This window comes from Mastigoproctus giganteus, chromosome 12, assembly GCF_048544385.1.
Source record: "Mastigoproctus giganteus isolate SK-2022 chromosome 12, ASM4854438v1, whole genome shotgun sequence".
Classification (NCBI taxonomy): Eukaryota; Metazoa; Arthropoda; class Arachnida; order Uropygi; family Thelyphonidae; genus Mastigoproctus; species Mastigoproctus giganteus.
The window spans coordinates 134,279,340-134,297,929 of record NC_143586.1 but is presented as its reverse complement, the minus strand read 5'-3'; the positions used below and the strand labels follow the sequence as shown (position 1 = coordinate 134,297,929).

General features: G+C 35.5%; 1 protein-coding gene across 4 annotated transcripts in view; it reads right to left on the bottom strand.

Annotated features, from left to right (window-relative positions):
* Nucleotides 1-18,590, bottom strand: part of LOC150077442 (sodium/potassium-transporting ATPase subunit beta-like) — a 165,420-nt gene that overhangs the window by 69,354 nt on the left and 77,476 nt on the right. The gene's annotated exons all lie outside the window — the stretch shown is intronic.

The following is an 18,590-nucleotide window of genomic DNA, read 5'->3' as shown; positions in this document are numbered from 1 at the left end:
ATGGTACACGTGTCGCGGTTAGAACCGATAAATGTGACATTGCAGAATTGTGATATGTGCTCCATACAACGTATTTGATCGACTTGAGCTAGGATGTGATCTTACGGACTTTGAAAATGGAACGATTGCCCAACACAGGTTGAAAGATGGCAGTATTATGGAAACTGAGAATCTTGTGAGCGGTTTTCCGAGTGCTGTAGTTAAGGTAGTCAAGAGTGAATGGATAGTGAACAAAGCAGCAGGCGCCCACGCCTCATCAGTGGTCGTGGTGAAACGTCTGCTGTCTCGCCTGCCTTGTGCGAGATGATAGAGGGAAAACTGTAGAATGGCTGACCACGGACCACGAACCTTTCACCGTCAAGGTACCAATCCTTACGGCCATTCAGAGCCAATGATGCCTAACGTTTGCGGCGTCATTAGACCATTGACAACTGGCAAAACGTTGCCTTTTCCGATGAATCATGTTTCCTGCAATGCCATTGACAACTGGCAAAACGTTGCCTTTTCCGACGAATCATGTTTCCTGCAATGCCACGATGGATGATATGGCGACACTCTACGGAGAGGAATCACTCCGACGCCCTGATCGAACAGAAACAGGAAGTGGATGTTTTCCTGTGAATCTCCTAGAGCCCTCATACCCCAATACCGCACTCCGAATGCTGAAAACTACTAATCCATTGTGGCTGATCAAGTACATGCTTTCATGGTGATCGTCTTCCCCTATATAACAGTTGTTTTTCAGCAGGATAAATGCGCCCTGCTACCATGGCCGCTGGATTTGAATCCGATAGGACATCAGTGACATTACGTGATCAACAGAACAGACTTTTGGATCCTCCACCACGAACTTTTGTAGATCTACACATCACAATCCTGGTGACATGGTACATCCTGCAACGTTCAGAGGCCATTGATCTCCGTGTGGCAGAGATTCTTGCGGAAAGAAGAGGACATACCCGCTATTAGGTAGGGAGTTTGGTTATAATGCTTTGACTTGTCTGTGTGTCTGTATATACATACATATATGCGAGGTGTGTATATAAGTAATGTAAAAATCGACAATTGTCCCAGTAATAAAGCGTTAAATGGGTTTTTTTCAAGTTATGGAAAAATATTATTTATTATGGGCTGTTATTCATAACGTGCCACAGTAAGTCGGCTTCAGACAAGAATTGCATGTTTTTTTTCTTATCAAAACCGATTTTTCGTCCAGCAAACTGACAGAAGAAGACTCTGAATTACATACTGGCACCTCATAACCTTAATTGTTTTGGCGCTTAATACACACACGCCCCAAAAGTAGAGGATAAATGAATTATTCACTCGCATAATGAACAAATTGATTTGAACTTCAATTTTTATTTTTTGTCCTTGCCTTTTTCACATTATATATGAGGTTAGCATTTTTTTACTGTTTTGGCATTAAATTTTTACGGCCGGACCCTTCCTGACGCCAACCTTTACCCTTTATCCGGGCTGGGAATATGCGGTGGTTATTGCCTAACCTTCCGCATCCTCCATATTTGGTGATCACGGTCTCGATCCCCGGTCTAATCACAAAGCCACTGCTGCTCCTGCCCACTTGGCTACGGAGGCGCCTGACTTGAACTTCAAATATTTAGTAGAATAGTGTTGGCTTAAAATTTTATCAATAATGACACCTGATAATTCTGTGCATAACAATGGTGTAAGAAAAAAGGCAAACTTTTAGTATGTCAACAGGAAATTTGGTAAATATTTAATGAGTTTCGCGACACTTTCTGCAATAAATATTTGCCCTTCGCTTTACAACCCACGTTATACTTTTTTGTCTTTTCAATATGGTCTCATAAGTAATCCACGCCCATGGAAGGAATGAAAGCCAGACGAGAACTATTGTCATTAAATAAATTTACAGAAGAATGTTGTTTTAGAGAACAGAAGTAGAGGTAATACAGCATAGAGGTGGATGAGGTGAAGGTAAAAAGAACTTGTTGAGACACCGGTTTAACAATTTATAATTTTCAGTAAACTCCTATTGATCTTGTGAATCAATATTAACAAAGTCAATTCTACGGGCGAATCGTTTTTACCATAATTTCAGATGCTACATTTGAAATGGAACTGGATTTGTCCCATAAACTTATAACGATTCAAAGGAATGGAGCAGAAATCGTCCAAATGCCATTGAACAAATTTACAGGACTATGATGAGATAAACATACTCTCATCTCCTAGCATTCTCAAATAAGCATGCGCATCACAGATCGTCTACTCTATTTACAGTTTCAGCCCCTTTACCGCTGAGAGTCAGGATTCATTGATTTCATGTCTTTTGTTTTGTGAGGATATACAAGCACGTTCCATCGAAATTTTAGCTCAGCGTTAAGAAATGCGATACGGAAACAGTTTTCTGCAGATTATATTGGCAATGGTCCTGAATTTCTGCAAATATTCTCTAGACGCCGTCAGACACCAAAATGGTTCCAAAATATCCAAGTTTCACTTTTATAATGGAATTACCGATTAAAGAAAAATTATAAATCATCGTTCAAGATGCTGTGATTAGAATATAGTTGTTACACTTGAAACGGTAATTAAGTTGTAGAATCAAACAGCCACATGCAAAATCAAATTATTATTTTAACAGTACCGGAGCTTTTTCGCTCCAGTACTGTTAAAATAATAACTTGAAATTTGTTTTGCACATTATTGTGCGGGCTGAAAACCCCAGAATAACTCACGGGGAAGCCACACCATCCGCCTGAGATCGGCTAACTGCAGCCTTGATTGAAGAGGACTTTAGGAATTTGTCTAGTCTTCGACGCAAATCGGATTCAGACCTCTCCAAATGCATGGATAGCAGTGAGGAGTGTTGAAAGTTTCGAATAAATTTAATGGTTAGTTTCCATTGTCTGCTACTGAAATCCGTGTAACACTTCTAAATTTGAGGGTGATGCAACAGTCCATTTGACACTTTACTGAATCTTTTAACAGATAAGTTACATCATCCCGACAGCCATCTCTGGACATAAATCACAGGACCAGGAATCAAAAAGAGTATCTCCATAAGTGCGTCCGTCGTTCAACTTTGGTTTTCATGGTCCAGCTGCAATTCATATCACCAACTGATGCCATAAGTTGGTTAAAACGATTCATTCTGTAAATTCTGAAATGATAGAATACAATCGTATGGAGCAACGAGTGGTGGAACCTGAATATTGCTGAAGTCAGATGATTGAATTGAGCTCAGAGAATGGCTGAGGCTGGGAGCCCCTAGTTTTCAAAGTTTTGGAATGTAACTGTTGGTCCACAACCCTCGCAACACTATACTACACTGACATTCTGCATTTACATACTATTTAAACAGTGAATTATTTAGGTAGCATAGAATTCTGCCTAATTCTATCTATTTAGGTATTATGTGAGATTGGGTTTTTTACTTTTCGAAATTCCACGTTCGGACTCCACGTATATTTGAAAATTAAATTGTTTGTTGATTGATACCCAGTGCCGAAAAAGATTTTCTACATAAAGGCATGTACAAATCCTTAAATAAAACTGCAATTGATGTCAACGTTTCGGATTCGCTTTTGGATTGAGGCTATTAACATATTTCAAAGAACGTATATATGAGAATGCTTTCATTATAATGCTCGAAGCTGCAGACATCTCGATTGAGAAAAAAGGATCGTGTTGATTTGGTTTTTTTTTTGCCACAAAATTCTTACTTCAGTCCTTGTGGAACATCGTGACATAATTTAGAATACCGAGATGGAGCACTACAACACCTACCCCTTTTGATTATCCAATTGATCACTGCTTTGAAGGAATGATTCAGTAAAGTATCAATTATCTAGCACGGTTAAATGGCAGAAGTGATTCCCACAAGGATCACGGCTGCTCTTAGAGACAAAGATGGATTCTTACGTTATAAATTTCCTGAATAAATAAATATATACATAAAAGAATCTGCACATATAATTTTTTTAAAAATCACTAATAATTTAAAGCGTAATTTATTCAATAAGTGAATGGAAACAACGTTTGCATCCCAAGTTTCAAAAAGATTTTTTTTATTAATAATGACCTGCATTATATCAGTCATCTTAAATTAACATTTTCTCTGTGCTTATTTAATGTATAGTGAGAGTATAATTAAGAAAAGAAAAATCATTTTTAACTTATTTTTTTTTAAAAACACAGAAATTAATTACAAATAGATATTCCCTTCTTCCAAAATCTAAACCGGTTGTCCAATTTTAACATGGAAAGATGAGTTCCAAAAAGGAAATCCGACAGTAAAATCTCCTCATTGTCATAATCTTATATCAAATCGATGGAGACTATTAAAAAGTAAGCCAATAAAGATTTTAAAAATACCTTTTCCTGTGTTTCACTTTTGGATAAGTTTATAACTGACAGTTTAAGAAATTACATATCACGATGGTACTGTCCATCAGTTTGAAATACCATTTCAAAGGAGACACGTGCATTATTTTCCGCTGGAGTAAAGAAATAGCAAAAACAAATTCTCACACAAGATTTGACTTTACCTGAAATCCGAGATAACATGAAAAAAAAAAAAAAAAAAAAAAAGCGAAATCCCTTGGATAGACAGGCTTACAGGTCATCAGAGTTACAAAATAAAGTTTCTTTTATTTTGAAAAAAATTGATTGAACACAGAAAAACTCCTTTTCTCAATTCTTACCAAGCAACTATGTTTGTAGAAGAAAAGGAGAAAAGAATGTAGACGTCCTAGATTTATTCCAGTACTGAATAAATCCTGATTTATTTAGATTTATTCCCGTACTTTTAGAGACAAAAAACCCAACACTACACTTTCAATCAAACCTTACAGCGAAAAATTAAAATAAGAAAATACATTCATTATTCATTCACATTGACGGCTTTCTTCATTTCATCATCCTTGTGGAATCGTCATCCTTTGAAAGAGGGAAAAATATAATTTTTAAGCCCTTTCAAAAACATGAAAATAGCAAGGCGACAAGATGAAATTAAACAGTGGATACTCAATCCAATTTCCGGATGGTAGCCACACTGTGCATAGCTGTTTGTCGTCACGCATTGTATAACAAAATGGAACCTTAAGTCTGGTGTTTTAATCTTCTGTTTTTCAGGGCATGTCACAGATGAACTTTGGGGATTAGTAATTTTGTGAATAGGTCGCTTCACCATTACACACAATAGCAGTCCACTGAAGACGAATAACAGCGCGAGCACAATCTTCCCAATACTTTAAAAAGTCTTTAATTTTTTTTTTGGCCGTGGTTATTACTGATTCCATTGTCATCTCTTGATCTGGATGGGACATGGTGCAGGCTCAAATCGCCTATACCATGTCCCATCCACAGTCACATCTGCTGCTGTATATGAATCCCCAAACATGCAAGATAGGTGGCGTGCCCTACTATTAAGTATAAGCTTTAGTGTTGATCCCTAAATTTACACCCATAACGACTCTTAATCTAAATTTATAAGGAAGCACCATTCTACAATACGACTTTGTCAACAGAATCAAAGATTCATAATTTAATGATTTCTAATAGAGTTAACGTGACTAAAATAATTAATGTTAGACGTATACTGTTTTAAAGAACAGAAATAATTACTTCAATCAGTTAACCCAAAGTGATTATTTGACTCCCTCCCCTTAGCCATTTCGGTACAGACAAAGACACGAAATGGAAATCCATTTCTGGATCATCACGTTTCACCAGCCTACGTACTGCTCTCAGAAAATTCGAAACAATTTACACAATTAGTTATCTATATTCTATCTGAGGAGCATTGGAAATGGAAAATTATTCCACACTGTGACAATCTTCCGTAATACTAGAGCTCTGGAAATTGATCGAATGCCAACAACCTTTCTCCTCCATTGCTAACAACGTAGGATTGTGGAACAAATCATTACATCTATGGTCATAAATCTGGCTAAAACGCAAAGCAAACCCAGCATTGTGTGTTTTCGTATTTACGTCACAATAACGCAGCGTGCGAATTTCCACCTCCCAATAAGACATTCGCATACAATATTAGCCCCCAGAAATCTGCCGAGCAAATATATAAATATAAATTTCACTACAGAAATACAAAACTCCACGAGTAGGTGCAAGGAGTACTGCGTTAGAAATATGCAATTACCTGGAATTCATTATCATTCAATTGTTCCCTGAATGCGGTTGTGAAAAACTAAAAAAAAAAAGTAATAATGTTGAAAACAGAAAACGAGGTAAGTTTTCTCTCAGTCGAAATGCATTGTAATGCAAATTAGATGCTCCTGTAGTATGTGTTATATTTCGTGCAGCGCTCCAAAAGGTACCAAGGACAGTTAATGTTATATCTGGGCAGACACGCGACAGGAAACAGGTGCATTTGCTACCGTTACAAGTTGTTACTCTAATAGGCTCGTGTAGTTTTGAAGTTCAGCTAGGAATGTGTGGGATAGAAAGACACGCATGTAAATTACCCTATTTAGCTCCAGAGTGGTTTCACTCTGTTTTTGTAAGCTTTGTGAATAATGTTTGGAAACGATTCCCTGCAGTCCTCGCTGGAAAGGACATTAAAAATTGGAAAAATTTAATGATTAACGCGCATGGAAATTATTTCTTGAAAATACATTCCAGAAAGACCAAGATACATTCCGAAATTCGCATTTTAATTAAATAAAATTAAATCTTTATGGAATTTTTTTTTTAATATTTCCATTTTTATTTCTGGCTGCTTATTAAATTTAGTATCGATGAAACAGTTAAAATTATCTTGAATTGATAACTTATCATTCAGTTGATTACGTCAGTCAAGATCAGAGACGGATTATCCATTGAACAAAATGGACACAGTGACAACGAAAAGGTTTTATACACCCAAAAAAGTTTCAGGTGATTCAAAGACGCTGATATAGCCGAGACCGTAATATTTGAGTTTCAGCTGACTCTAGTTCGAGCTCGCGTGACTGCTATCTATTAACGTCTGGTCCTTCACTGTGAGCAGGTCCAGATTAATGCTAACTTATTTGTTTGTGTACTAAAGGTCAGCTTGGCTGGTTTCAGGGGGAAATCGGAATTCCTGTTGCAAAACCTCTATCTAAAATGCTCCTACTTTGAGTATCTCAGCGTATTTAATTTTCTAACTCGTTAATATTTAATTTATTCTTCAAATATTATCAATTATCAAGTACTAACACATTAAAGAACTTAGGTGTAATATTCCGATCTGTTCTTCATCTCTCTTTCCCATCCTGCAGTGGTGACGCCCACATTTGTGACAATGATGGTGACGGGGCACCTGACGGGTACCCCGCCACCATCTTTGCTTTTTTTTTTTTTTTTTTTTAATAATGCCAACCTTCCATCTTTTCTTAACGGATTGCAATACTTATTGTATGTAACTTTTGCGCCTTTAAATTTTTACACCTTTTACTTTCAAAAAATCACCAGAAAGTTAATTCTGATGCAAATTACTGAAAAGGTTTTGGACATAAAATTAGAAACATCAGGTCTCTTAGTCTTTTTCATTTTCAAACTTAAAAAAAACCGTTAAGTGCGTGCAATTTCAAACATGTCCGTATATTTCTTCTTATTATGTATATAAATATTAAAAATATATTCGATACTATTGGTTTCTTTCATTTTTCAGGTTTCACACTCTCACAGAGAGTGAGAAGCAGCATTTGCAACAATTTTGCATATGTTTTGAAAAGCAACAATTTTTTCTGCGTTCCCTATGGGTGAGAAGTATGCAAATAATCTTACGAAAAGCATTAAAATATCAACACATTTCTGAGTGTACCCTCATTAAGCAAATTGGGATTAATTTAAGTGGATAATGTTTAGTTTGATAAATTCTATGAAAAAAGCATTAACGATCAATTCTCCTGTAATAGAACAGAAATAGTTCTGTTGTATAGTTGAATTGACCAAATTAAGGCTACTCCTTTGTAGTATAATGGGAGTTTGATGATCTGGAATTTCTATTTAATGGATAACAAATGAAATAAAAGAATCCTATGCGAATATTAGTAGTTGCTGCTCATCTCAGAAATTCTTGAATCAAAGATGTAGGTTACATATTGTGGATTATCCATAACGTTAATGCTATATTATCAGGTAATGATAACACTATAACCGCAATCATCAGAAGAGTAATGTTCTACAAAAAATGTGAATGTTTTATGACATACTTTTGTTTGAAAATCGTTCCAATGCAGATAAAAATGTGGTCTTTCAGTTGAGAATAACTCATATTCTAGTGCTATGTTGATCCACTTACGAAATTGAAACGAAACTCTGAATCCTCACAATATAAAACAAGATTTCGCCTTATATGATTCGTGCACAGAAACAATATCTAAAATTATCAAATAAAAATAGTAAATTTAAATAAATTCCACGTATAAACGGGAAGGCAAGCTACGCACAGCAATATTATAGTTCTACGATGCCTAAAACTTTTGTTCCAAACATGGATTTAATTATCCAGTCCTTTTAGCATCTGTCATATTGTGGAAATAGATTAGATGTTTCATCGCTAAGGAGCCGTGCTTTTCGTTTGCAGGGTAAGACTAGGGAAACTAGTGTGCGATAGTTTGTATGTAAACACAACCCACTAAGGCTTTTAAGTGTTGTGCTAGATAGTTCATTTGATTAAATTTTCATCAAAAAATAGGTTTCGAAACTATAATCGTACCACTACAACAGGTATTGATCCAGCACACCTGTTAACATTTCCTTACTGTTTTGGGGGGGGGGGGTTGATCTCAAGGTACAAATAAAATAAATATGTCCTTTTGTTCAAGTTTTTGTGCTAAATCAATCAAGTCTATGAAGCATAGTCTGTAAATTGCGTGGATCATATCGTCGGTTTGACAGTTTTGTTGGATGAAAAACCGGTTAACCTGCTGCGATTTAAAATAAGCCCCTAAAGGTTTGTCTTGGTAAGATTCCAATACGGTGTTAAAGGGTAGCGATCGCGTTATCAAAAAGTTTTTAATTTTGATAGAACTTTTGCAACAATTTTAATATTCGTTTCCTATTATATAACGAATCAGTTGTAAACGTTCACTCTACTGCACCTTTTTCTATATTATCTGCCATTTGGATTATAATAAGATAGTCATCGCAGTTCATGGGGCGCCACAGCGCGGAGTCAATGTAGACCTTTGACGAGATTGTTTTTTTTTTTTTTTTTGTGAATATTTCTGCTTATTCTGAGTTAGCTAACGTTTCTTCGAGAATAGTCTCTTTTTTTTTTCACATATTGTAAAGTTTTATTTAGTTTAATTTTGATTTTTATAGCGCATGAGCAATTAAGGCCATGATGCGCCAAGTCTGAGTTTTATTTAGAACAGAAGGGGTATAAGAAACAGACTGAAAGATCGGGTTATTTTAGAAGAGGAGAGGAAGCAGCTAAGGCCATGTGGCACTACAGCATCAGGTCTATAAAGTATGTGCATGTTAAATACGTTGCTTGTATGTAGAAGGTAAACGTCCAGTGTTCCGGAAGAGAATTCCTATACCTTTGCCTGAAACCAGCAAACTTATAAAGAAATATAGTGAATATGGCATTCGTTCATTGTAACACAAAATAAGGATAAATAAATTATCAATTTAACTTCCCAAAGAATAGCTAAACGGGACCTAAATTTTTTGTTGCTCAAGCGGCCATCCTTGTGTGCCCTGTGCTGGGTCTACTTTGGTACTTACAATTGTGGCCTGAAGAATATATGGAGACTGACAGCCTTGATGATAGCAATATTTCAATAGAAGTTGATGATAGTTTTCCTCTTTTAATTTGCCGGAATGAAGAACTCTACAAAGAACTCAGAGAACTTCTCCTACACTGATTTGTGTCTTCACAAGCGTGAACAAAATAAATTCATTTCGAAAACGCAGTAATCATTGCAGTATTGAGTTGGATTTTGGCACAAGGGTATCTGCTATAGGAAAGCCATGATGACCCAATATCTATAGACCTTGCAGAGTTTTATATACATAAATTATATAAGATGTGTGTGTGTTTTTCCGGAATGGAGTTAAGTTAAAAAGAAATAAAACCATATACTGGAAACAAATATATATATAAGAAATTATTTATTCAACAAACTGCAATAATGAAGCTAGAGTGCAAGGCGAGAATTGATTTTGCCTCTAAGTGTTTGGAGCAAATGGGGGACAAATTTTTTAAATCAGCTAGATGATTATTATTTGTATCAAAATGTCAGGGAAAGTACTAGGGAAAAGAATACTCCAGACTTCATCATCACCCATGAACCAGATGACATTATAGGGCTGATAGTACAGGAACGAGTAGCAAAGGAACTATAGGCAAAAGTAACAAGCGACCAAAATGATAAAATAATTTTTCCTTCAGATCACAGATAAAAACTCATTCAAAACTAACTTTAAGACTCTTTAAACCGCCTCTCCCCCAAAGTCAAAAATTTGGCGTATTTGGGATCATGCTATAATAATATTTCAAGTTTAACATCAACACCAGTGTGCTTGAAAGAGAGTTCTTGCATTGAATATTTGTACAGAAGCTTTTAAAAATAGATTGGTGATATTGATTCAAGTCAGATTAGTTCCAGATCAAAGATCTTTTATCAAAATTGGTTGATCGCCAATACAAATTTCTGAGTTGTTACTGTAAATGTTTCAGAGTCAACAATAAATCGTAGACCAATTTTGCGTTGGCCAAATATTTGGCCAACGTAAAATTTCATCAAGGTCAGATCAATGTTGAAGGCAAGCAACACTCAAATAGACGGAAAACATTGGCAGTCTTTTTTTACCGCCGTTTTGGAGAAAGACAGACGTATGACCTGTGAAGAAATAGCCAACAAATGTGGCCTACCGAAAATATCTGTTCACCAATTTTTAATTTGGAGCATTACAAAAATGAAGGATCTTCTCCAGATGGATCCCACATCTGCTGTCCGATGAGCAAAGCGTAGAGGAACTGCAGCCCAGTTACTCGCACGTTTCCGACAAGAGGGTTAATTTTTTTTTTTTTTGAAACGCATTGCTAACATTTGTAAGACAGGGACACGTGACACGGAACTGAAATCGCAGTCAGCTTAGTAGAAGCATCCATCTTCGCCACGCCTCTCTAAATGTTTCCAGTAATACCAAAAGTTAAAAAAAAAACAGGTCATCATGGCCTACGATTACGAGGGCATTATTGCCACCAATCATGTACCACATGGAAGATCAGTAACTGGAGACTACTAAGCGAAATTTCTACTTCATATAAAAATGTACAAAATTCGTGAAAAGCAGCTACAGATGTTGGAAGCTAGTGTACTCGTATTCCACGTCAACAAAAGGCCACAAGTCAGTGCACAGCTTGTCTTCACCAATTACAAGTGATATCCTGATATGAGTCCTTGCAATTACAATCAATCTCCAAGCTCAAGAAACCTTTATGGACAAATATTTCTGTCTTTTAAAGCAGTGAGTGCAAACGTGACCCAACTCATCAGACAGCTTGACTTCAGCAGACAGTAAAACGGTATTCAAAAATTACTCGAACGTTGGGAGCAGTCATAAAGAGACTACGTTGAAGGTTTTATGTAAATTATGTTATAAAATAAATTCTTTTTTAAATTATCAGCTTTTGTGCATTACTTTTGGAATAACCCTCATATTTCTGCGAATCATTAGTCACAAGGGCACTACTGATCACTTCTGACAAATCTCCCTAATGCGATATCCATGAACAAATAAAATTAAAAATGCAACGTGGAATCTGGTGAACATCTGGTGTATGAAATATCAAATTCGCATTCCTTTAGTGCAGGCATAGTATAAATCGATAGTATTACTATCTTTATAAATATGATATGGCTTACGTTTCTGCAACAGTTGAAAAAAGTGAGCTCCTCCGGAAATCCGAGTTAAAATCTTCCCAGAGTTAATTTTCCACCGTGGAGGAGGACAAATTGCCAGATGCACGCATCTGTCAGAGTTCAACAAGCTGTGACAGTTAAGACAGACGTTTATTTTGTTATTTTATATCCACAGAAAAAAAGAGGATATAACTCAGATGCTTCTGTTTTCATTTATCTTTACAAATAATAATATATCGTAAATTGTGCTAATGAATTTTAATTTTCTCTTCGTTTGAAAGTCTGTTTGTTGTTTACTGATAAAATTCGCGTACAAACTGATACTGATAACTGACGTCAAGTTAACTGTAAGTAGGTTGCTAGTACTTTTCTTTTCTAATAATATAAGTTTCCTCGAAAATCGTTTCTCAAGAAAATTATAATTATAAATATTAATAAATGAATATTCATTCCTACGTTGTTCGCAACTGACATTAATGGAAATCTGCATTTTCTAGGGAGCTGACATCTATACTGCTTCTGATGGGATCCACAAGCCAATTCCCCAACTTCTTCCGTCGTATGTGCCAGAAGTTGAGAATTGGCATCCACAGAAATAAATCACACAATTTGAAAAGTCTCAACTCTAGTTTATATATTTACACTGTCACTCAAAACATTATAACCAACCCACAATTTTAGGGTACTTGTTGAAGGGGTAGCAGTATTATGGAAACTGCAGATCTTCTGGGCTGTTCACGGAGTGAGGTAATTAAGGTGTTTCAAGAGTGGACAGAGCAACAGTCACTAGACCATTGGCGAGCGCCCGCCTCATCCATGGTCATGGTGAATGTAGGTTGTCCTGCCTTATGTGAGCAGATAGACGGAAAAACCCTGTAGGGAACAATCGACGGTGTTTCCAAGACCACGAGCCTCCTCCGTATTGGTGGCCATACCCATGCTTACCAATCGCCAATGACGCCTAAAGTTTGCATTTTTGACTGGATAATGTATAGTGATTCAGCAATGATAAATATTAAATTAATCAGAACTTTAACTGGAACTTTTATTTTATTGAATATTAATAATCAATGGACAGAGACATCCTTATAAAAGTTTATGTATGGTTCCGCGAATAAATGCTTCAGGGAGACAGATATCTGAGATGGGTATGAGGAATGTGAGCTAGAAACTGTGCACAGCAACTTAAGTACAGTGCTACTTCGTGAGAATAGTTTTCTGCTTAATATACCTTCATATAAAAAGGAATTTATTCGGTTATGTTTGTAGTCAAATTATGTCTTGCAAAAAGGGCCATGTTATTACGAGAAAACCCATTTTACATGTGTGTTGGATGATATATTTATGTTGCTTAATGAACATGATTTATTAATAAATATGTATGTTTATCGGTTCCACAAATATTCATGCTGGCCGTGATGGGATTAACAAATTCCGCTTGCAAACTATATTAGCTTAACCGGTATCACGCGAAATCTTTAATGAAAGGAGGACTAATTAGATGGAGCTTCCTTATCTCATCGATTACTTTGCTCATGGTGAGCAAATTCATTTGGTATAGTGGGATTCTTTTTCATTGTACATTATATATGTGCAAGTTTGTGTTCAAGGACCGATTTGCACGTTGTGGAAGCTGAAACCCCCCCCCCCCTCTCCACCCGAGATTGGCTAAATACAGCTCTGGTTGAAAAGGCCTTTATGAATTTGCCCAAATATTAAGTTTTCTTTCTTGCGATAAAATGATAGGTTTAAATTGCAATGCGTCTTTTGTAAAATGTGTTATATTTTTTCACTATTCTACTGCAGACTCCGATATATAAAATTATCTTAAACTTTATATTAATTGCAGATTTATTTCAAGTTATTTATTTTAAATCAATCCTATTATTACCCATAATATGATTAAACTTCCCAAGTTTAAGCATTAGGTCGCTAATATGCTTTTTTCAGTGTACTTTATACTAAACTTCAGTCACTTCCTTTTACTGCCATGGCCACCTAAAATCAAAAGACAGTGATAGCACTAAAAGCCACAATAGCCGTTTGTTTTCGTAGTTACTTTAACGATCTCTTTTTCTATCCGAATTTAATTAAAAAGTTCTGAGTGAGATTGTTTGGGGAATTCGCCTTTACGTTGATTACACCCAGACGAGTCTGAAGAATTTCCTCTCCAAAACTCCCATATTGGTTTTATTCAGCTGCACAGCTCGATTCTGAACAAAGTTCAGCCACTTGCCAGATGAATTCTTTACAGATTCACCAGTCATGTAATAACACGTCTCAGCGACGCTGAACCAAGGAGGATGAATGACCCAGGTCCGCAGGGAACCCAAGCTAGTCCTTTACAGCAACATATTAAATTTAAACGCGAGAAATTTCAAAGCCTGAAATCTATTTTGATCATTGATCAAAATACTTTATTCCATCCCTAATGAAACTATGCATTGAATATAAAACAAACAACAAGAGACTTTCTTTCTCTTCAGTATGACACGGCTCTGTATCTTTGAACGGTGACTTGGGATGGGGTTAATTTTGATGTCTGAGTGGGCGATAAGGGGATATTCCCGAGAAACTTATTAAACACACAAATAAAAAACCATTGTATTTCAGTTGACATACTCTATATACATTTAAATTAACGTGATTTTACATAATTAATTCATGTTTATATATGAAATTACCAATTAGCACCAATAAAATTCTTCCATCTCTTTAATAAAACTCAAGGAAACCACATTTTTCTTATTATTATCTACTTCTAGTGAACTTCACTCACGAAATATTGAACTCTCTGGGTTTAATATGCCTAGGATATAGGACTAATATCAGTTCACTTACAGGTTTTGTCCTTCCTAATACAATACCCATATAAATCTTTATCTTACTTCACTAAATTGTTCGATTTTCGCTTTGCTGTAGCCATGTTTGTCACTGGATAGATCAATGAGATAAGCTTTTTTTCTGAATGTACAGTAACAAGTAGAGGTAAGAATGTAATAAAATAAGCCAATAACAAAAATAAAGAAAGCTCTTCGACCTTTCAAGTTTTAGCTTTCTCTCTGCCATCGTCCACCATTTCGGCATCTTCATTGACATCTGCTATTAAGCTGGTCAAGACTAAGATCGATAACCGAAACTTCTTTTTTCTTCCTGCGTAGAAGAATAGTGCTGGACCAACTTGGATATCATTAACCCTCTGCTCGGTCTTCTTTCATTTCTCTTTTTTTTTTGTTTTCCTTTCCCTTTTCATCCATTCTCTTCCTCAAAATAATTAATATAAAACAGTAACATAAACACGCGAGCAAATTCATATGGATGAGATTAGAATTAAATTTTCAAATATGCATTGATGCAAAAGACTGCAGAGTGCAGTCTCGTGTTTGATTGTGTATATCCAATTATTTATAAAAGCTCTTCCGTATATCTTTGCAGATCAATAGGCAGTAGTTCCCTCTCTTCTATAAATGAGACTTTGTTCACTGTTACACTTCCGTGTTTGCTATCAGGAGTCGAAGGCAGAATGCATTTAAACGTTAGATGCTATGTAAGGTCACGAACTAAATGGATCTGTTCAGGATTTGTACACCGAGAAATGGATGCGTGTGGAATTGCAACTGATCGAAACCACCGAAGTACTCCGCTGTTAAGAACACCACCCTCCTTTCTCAAGATTAAAGTTATACTTTAACATATTCCTCCCGGTCTGGTGTTTCTATTTATATTCATAAGAAATGTTCAGCAATAATACAATGGATAACAATTGGTTTCTTCTTCCAGCATATTCCAATCTATAAATTTGTACAAAAAAAAAAAAAAAAAAATGCTTATACTTTTCTAGCTATAAACAACACTAACTGAATGGTAAACAATTTATGTTGGGTCTTCTCTCTCTCGTGATGTTTTTAAATTACAAAATAAGTGCGAATACTCTACAATAATCCAGATTACGTTTAAGCCTATTAAAACATTAAACTCAGAGAGTATTTTTTTAAATTATCCCAATATATTCCAACAAATTATTGATATTTTCGTAGAAAATGTGACTACTCATTGCCAACTGATTTTAGAGTCTCGTTAACTTGAAGAAAACACATTTATGCAAACTAGATGAATTTATAAAAAAAACAAAATACATACCATTAAGCTAAAAAATTAATAAATCACAGAGAAATATATGTATTATCGGAAGAGGAATTGTAATCATTGAAGACGAGGACATTTACAACAGTAATTGAAATCAGAATTCATTATATTCCTTATCATTTTAAATTCTAAATAAATGCTTTGAGTTATGTCAAAGCTCAGCTAATTAATTAATCATTTCGGCTGGAAAAATTTCTATAGTTGACCTTCAGCTTATTTATTTAAAAGCCGACAATTCTATTATAATACAATAATGCTTTATATTACTGAATACCAGAAAAATGTTTATATATTTCTGAATTAATGTAATATTTTAATATAAATTCTTCTTTATCTGGTTTCTACTTGGCTGCCCACCTTTGGTAGCTATGACAGCTACGTATCGAACTACTAGAGGGGGGATCGAATTCATGCTACCAAATACAGCTGTCTATAGATGTCCCCCCTTTTGTCTTGGCTGCTCATGTGAAACTACTTTTCCATCCCATATTAACAATTTTTTCATTGGAGGTTAAAATCGGACTGTTAGCAGGCAATTATAAACATGAAACATTATTCCAAATAACTTCAAACCTAGAATAAATCATCACAATGGGATGTCGATTTGGCGGATAAATGTAGAAAAAAAAACTTGTATTTTGCTCTATGATTTCGCCTGTCAATTTGAAAAATACAGCTGCCCACTCGATGAAGTGATCCGTTATAGCAGGACTCTATCAACGCTCCAAAAACCGGAAGAGCAACTACTTTCATTGACCTACCATAGTGAAATCTTCCTACAATCGTTCTAGAAATAAAGTCTCATTCCATCTGGGTACGCGAAAACTTCATTGCTCTTTGAAGACAATCTTAATTTCAAATGAAACTGCCTATCTTTTCGCTGTCCGATCCATTGCACACTCAACACCATGTCAGTTAAACTTCGAGTAATTCATAGATTGCCAGGCCACTGAACGTGTATCGTTTCAAAAGAGATTCGCGCGATTTCCCCCCCCCCCCCCACAAGTGGCTTTGTCTTAGACTAGTAAGCTTTCAGTCTCACGATTTTGGCACTTACTGATGACCAAGAACAGAGCTAGACTGGAAAGAATGGTCTACATGAGACAATTTTCAATCGGTTCGATTCTTGCCGACATTCCCCCACCATTCATTTTTTACGCAACACGTAATAACACTGATTTTTTTTAAACTTTAAACCGTTGTTTTATATGTAATTATATAATATTAAATAAATATTATAAAGGGCTTAATAGAATTTTATCAATAAATACTGAGATAGAGTGGGTGTGGTAAAAATATCCACGGGGATCGGTTCATCATCTGTCATTGAGAGAGACGCCCACCCTAAAAGAGGGGGGCAATAAATCGATAATTAATACGGCAGATATGTTCCTTTTAGGTACAGGATGGATCATTCAGAACCAGGCTGAGACATGTATACCGGTCATCCCTGTTTAATTTTTTCAGCCTAACTGTTGATTCAAAGCAAATAAAAATTATTCGCGTGGTTTTAATTAATGAACGTCTTCATATTAGAACTGATAAATCTTCAGAAATTGTTTGTTATAAAGCATCTAGAAAAAATAAGTTACCTAGCGTACAGTCTAAAAGAGTAACAAAAGGAAAATTTGGAATAAATCATGCATATACATATATAGTGCAGAATTCGCATCCAACATGACAGCTGTACGATGTGAAGAACCAGAACTGTCAAAAACATCGTCTCCATACAGATTTGCCGATGGGAAAATTCCATTTCTCTCGTTGTTTATTCTAGCCAAGTGAAAACTGAATAATTCACGTTGTCTAGTAATTCTGGGAGGAGCTTGCAAATAAACTTCGGCAAGAAAAGTTACCATTTACCAACTTGCAAATACATACATAAAAACAGATGAAAATACAATTATCTTTTGGACAATGTTGCAAAGTTGGATATCCTGTAGGATATCCAACTTTTCAATATTACTGTTGATACTTAGACCATCAAAAAAGTCCATTGTACAGATTCGAAGCATAACTGGAGGGATATCAAAGCAGTTTCATTAGAGCTTAAAGCAAAGATGGAGTTAACACTAATTGTCATGTAATTCGATTAATATCTATTACATGTAATTTTGAGTTACAAACATAGCAAGTAAAGTTAATGGCGTTTTTATCGTAGCAAATAGTAGCAGTTAGTGTTGGCCTCACAGCTGTAATGGCGGGTTCGACTCATCCAAGTGCGTTTATAACGCACGATGTCGGAAATAATGGGTGCCTATAATAAATGGGTGGTTAACAGCAGGAAGAAGAAAAGAGATCATTGTCCTCCAACGGAACCATGACTACAGATTAATAATTAATCAATTTAAGTAATTTATTAAACTTTTATTAAACTAGAAACAGAATTGAGTAACATTATTTAATTGCACATTTTGATTAAATGAGCGAGTAGATTTTTTTCCTAATATTTAAAATGATATAAAAGTATTTTAATTACTTAAAATTGATCGATAAAGAAGATAAATATAAATCCTAAGTTGATTAAATGTAAAAAATCAAAAGAACATTCACAGATATTGAAAAATGCGCAAAATGTTTGCTCAGAAG